This window comes from Penaeus chinensis, chromosome 10 (assembly GCF_019202785.1).
Source record: "Penaeus chinensis breed Huanghai No. 1 chromosome 10, ASM1920278v2, whole genome shotgun sequence".
Lineage (NCBI taxonomy): Eukaryota > Metazoa > Arthropoda > Malacostraca > Decapoda > Penaeidae > Penaeus > Penaeus chinensis.
In genome coordinates this window covers 12,946,718-12,951,717 of record NC_061828.1, presented here as the reverse complement: position 1 = coordinate 12,951,717, position 5,000 = coordinate 12,946,718, and the positions used below count along the sequence as shown (strand labels likewise).

The 5,000-nt window shown below is 37.4% G+C and overlaps 1 protein-coding gene across 2 annotated transcripts in view; it reads right to left on the bottom strand.

The window, feature by feature from the left end:
- Window positions 1-4,437: 4,437 nt before the first annotated feature.
- The window catches only part of LOC125029502 (protein artichoke-like), a 67,474-nt gene continuing 66,911 nt past the window's right edge, over window positions 4,438-5,000 (bottom strand). For both annotated transcript variants that reach the window (XM_047619427.1, XM_047619428.1), the window contains exon 7: window positions 4,438-5,000. This exon is cut by the window's right edge and continues 713 nt beyond it. The gene's annotated coding sequence lies outside the window, so the exon portion shown is untranslated.

Below are 5,000 nucleotides of genomic sequence, written 5' to 3'. Positions count from 1 at the left end.
CCAACCGCCAGACCTTGCAGTGGAGGCTGATGCAAGGCGATTCCTGCCCTTGCCATTTCGCCTTCTATTTCTCTTTGTTGGCGTCTGTCTTTTTTTCTATTATTTTTTTTTTTTTTCTATTTGTTTTAAGGTCTACCTTTCTTTCTCTTTTGCTGTATCTGTCTCTGTCTCTCTTTCTCTTTCGCTTTCTCTCCGATTTTTCTCCGACTTCTCTCTCCTTCTCTCTCTCTCTTTTTTCCCCTCCCCCCCACTCTCTCTCTCTCTCTCTCTCTCTCTCTCTCTCTCTCTCTCTCTCACTCACTCTCTCTCCCCTCTATTTCTCTCTTTGTTTATCACCATGTATCTATCTATCCATCTATCTTTCTCTCTTTTTGTTCATCTTCTCTTTTTCTTTCTTCATTTTCCCTGTTATATATTACCTTTCAAGCTGAACTGTCGCTGGTTATCAGAAGCAAAATAATAATAAAACAAGATTAAAAGAAGAAAATATCAGCAAAAGTAGAAAGGACAACGAAGCGATAAAGGAAGAGAAAAGTGGAAAAGTGAAACATGAAAAGGAAAAGGAAAAAAAACGAAACGTGGGTACTCACAAAGATCGAAATTATTACGGTTTTTGTTCACATTGTTAATAGGTTCGTGGTGGCGAATATATTGTATCTAATTAGCCATTGTGTGCCCCTGTGTGTGTATGCATGAGTGAGAAGCGAAGGGGTGGTCGGTGTAAGCTGTGTGTGTGTGTGTGTGTGTGTGTGTGTGTGTGTGTGTGTGTGTGTGTGTGTGTGTGCCTATATCTATCTATCTATATATGCGCACATACATATGTATATATATATAGATATAGATATATGTGTGTGTATGTGTGTGTGTGCATATATGCATATACACACACGCACACACACACTCATATGTATATACTAATATATGTGTGTGTGTGTGTGAGTGTGTGAGTGTGTGTGTGTGCGTGTGTGCGTGTGTGTGTGTGTGTGTGCGTGTGTGTGTGTGTGTGTGTCCGTGTGTGTGTGTTATCTTATACTTACTCTTATTTTTGATACCATTACAATGATAATCATTGATATTGATATCATCACCATTATCTTTATAATTATCATCAGTCTTACTTTTATAGTTACCATAATTGTCATTATCATCATTATTATCAACATTATTATTATCATAAGGGTAATAATGATAATAATAATAATAATAATAATGATAATGATAATAATAATAACAATAACAATGATAATAATATTTATTATTATTATTATTATTATTATTATTATTATCATTATTACTATTACCATTACCATTTTTGTTATTATCATCTTAATCATCAATATTATCAGTATCAGTATTATTATCATTATTATTATTGTTATTATCATTATCATTATCATTATTATTATTATTATTATTATTATTATTATTATTACTTTCATTATCATCTTCATCATCATTTTTAGTTTCATTACCATTATCAATATCATCACCATTATCGTTATCTTTATTATTACTGTTATTATCATCATTATGATTCACACTATGATTAATATTTATTATCATAGTCATTATTCTCATCCTCTTTACTATTTCTTTATCGTTATTATCATCATCGTTATTCTTACCTACCAAACAACAAAGGAAACAAATAAAACACATCACTTGGATAATTTTTTATTATTCCCATATTTACAAAGAAGGCCACAGGGGGGACAGGAAACCACAGAAAGGGTAGGGGGGAAGGGGAGGAGTGATTGGGGATTGGGCTGGCAGCGGGGGAGGGAGGGTGGGGGGTAGGATTGGGGCATTGGATATGGGGAGTACTAGAAAGGGGAAGGGGGATTAGGGAAGGGGGTAGGGGGGTAGGGGGGTAGGGGGGTAGGGGGGCACCAGCCGAAGTTGGGCAGCCGGCTCTACACACGTAAAGTTCTGAGTCTACCATACATCCATGATATGAATACCAGTGTGAACAGCAGTTATGAACAGCGTTGTGAAGGACTCTCTAGTTCACATCTTTTCTTTATAGACCCCTAAGATGAACATCAAGCTGACGACAATATTTTTTTGTAAAGCTTATTTCTCTTATTGACCTCTTTTGGCTGGCGAATGATCAGGTGAACACAATGCGGTAGAGCGCAGTGGCGTTATCTTATACATATATACATATATATATATTGTAGCGGGCAGCGAGTTGCGGCTAATCACACGCAGGCGACAAGTATTGCAGTTGTTTAGGTTTTGTTTAACGATCCTTTGTGTGTGTGTGTGTGTGTGTGTGTGTGTGTGTGTGTGTGTGTGTGTGTGTGTGTGTGTGTGTGTGTGTGTGTATGTGTGTGTATGTGTGTGTATGTGTGTGTGTGTGCATGCGTGCTTCACGTTTGTAGAAGTGTCCTAGTTTATGTAGGAGCTTCTGTATGTGTGTTTGTGTATATGTTTGTTGAAATGTTACAGTATATATATGCTTTTGTGTGCCTGTTTGTGCTTGTTAGTTTATGTCTGTGCAACTGTTTGTTTTTTCTGCGCGTGTGTATGTGTATGTGAATGACACGATGACACAGGATTCTCAGCTTAAACAATAGGTGACATACGTGATGATATTCTAACAAACACCTGAAATGGCCAGTGCTTCGTGATGTGGGAGGGCCTATGAACGGGGGAGGGGGCGTGGGGCGAGGGTGGGGGAGGGGGGGGAGTGAAGGGCTGATGGAAGAAGGGAAAAAAGGAACTCTTCCTGTCCTGCAGAGCCAAAAAGGGGAAACGTGTTGATTTTCCCCTCGCTGGTTCGATCACTCATGTTATTCGTGTTACATTTATACATTACATCCACCCAAACTGACCTTCACCCATCTAGAAGGTCACTGGCGAAGAAAGAAACTCAGTTGAGAGAGAAAAAAAGGTCAATTCTCTGTCTTTTTTTTTATCAGCCTTACATGATTATCTTTCCAACCATAATCGCCAGAGCTGATAGGAGATATACAGTTTATTCATCACAACGTTACTCTACCTTCCTGTGGCAGAGAGAGAAAGAAAAAAATATATATTTACATACATCATCCTTTGGAATTTATGACTCGTACGTTTGTTAACACCCAGCAAATTTCAAGAACAATAAATGAGACAGCACATTCACTTTTGAAAATGAAAAATAATATATGTACACAATATGGTCAGTCTTTCCCACAACCAAACACTAAAAAATCACGTCCAGTCACGAAGTTTTAAAATCGCCAGTGAGATTTTGTTTTCATTTTTTTCCCCTTTTCCTGACCTTTCTTTTTTTTCCTTTGGCCGGTCAGATAACATGTGGGAAATATCTCTTAACTGCTGTCGAACTTTCGTAATTAAAGTTACGATAAACTGCAGCTTGTGAGATGAAAAAAACAGATACCTTGATTGTATTATCTTTCGTTTTATTGATTTAATATTTTTTTCAATCCTGTCGTGATAACGAAATGTGTAAATACACTAACTGTTCTGATTTTCGGATTGTCTGATACAAGTCTTAAACAAGTTTTGTATTGGTTCATATAGATTGACTGTAAGCTTGAACTTACCTGATTGTTTATGATTGAATGATATATGTATCCGATTTATATAACATATTCTCTTCACTGCATGGCTTTGTAAAAATGAGAAAACGGGGCTATGTAAGAGAGCAATACGTTTTAAGATGTTATCTGAGAAAACATGAAAAAATATCTGCCATAAGTACAACACTGTGAAAGGAACTCTTGATTGACATGTATGTAGTTGATCATTTGACCAATTTGAACAAAATAAGATAAAGATAATAGAAATATTGTTTGTAATAATGTAAAATAATGAAAAAAAAAAACGATAACATTAACAGTGTTGAAGACACAAAATATATTTAAAGAGAGAAATAGGCTGAATTAGAGAAATAGACATAAATAAATAGATGAATAGTAAATATGAGACAGAGAGAGAAAGGCATGAGACAACGAGCCTGCCACTTTGCGGTGAATGGTTCATCGTTATTTCAGGGCCTCCGAGAGCCTGTGGCAGCTGTAATGAAGAGCTGAATTAATGATCGGGTCAAATTTACTTTCACCGCCATTTTCGCCATGCGTTTTCCTACTTTTATTTGTCTGATATTTCTTTGATACTTCAACACTGCTGTCTTTTGCTTCGCTATTCCCGTTTATGTTTGTCTAATTATCAGTAAGTTAAGAACACATAACAATGAAAGTATCATTACCAGATATGTATTTTACATCATCTTTATTCCGAAGATTATTTTCGATCTTTCTTCTGTCTCTCTCATTCTCGTTTTCATTTCTTCCTGTCTCGATGATGAAACAGCGGGAAGACTCGTTTCACGCCGCATGTCAAGGAATTCCATGTATATCCGAACCGCACGCGACCCTATGATTGATCACACTTCCTCCTCTTCTTCCTTACTTTCTTTTTTTTTAATTCTTTTTTCCTCAAAGTCGCGTCACCAAGACCACAGCGAACGTCGCGGACGGCCCTTAACCTTACCTAGTATAAACTGTAGCACCACACTTGCGACTGTCGAAGGTATAACACGTGCGTCTTTGGTCCACGCCCGAGAGAACTAGACTCACACTTAAGCTATATAAATGCATATTCATAGTCACACACCGTCTTTTTTTCTTTTCTTTTTTCCTCACGTCGGAAACAAACAACAAAATTTTCTTCACAAATTATTTTCCTACGTTTTCAGCAAAATTCTTGTGGCAAATTATTCCATTGTCAGTTTGTCTGTCACACATTTTGAAGCGTGAGTTGAAACGGGGGCATGACTAGCACTGGACTCGGCGTGTTCACCTTATCGCAGCTGCCTCAGTCACCCTTCCCTTATTTGCTGGTGTTCGAAAGGGGAGAGAAAGCAGTCTCTCCATCACTGTCTTTCGAAAAGCGGGGGCAGTTTGACCGCCATTGACACAACTGGACAGAAATTTCGTTCATGAGTCGTTCGTTCATTGGCTCGTTTTTCTTTCATATTTTACAACTTC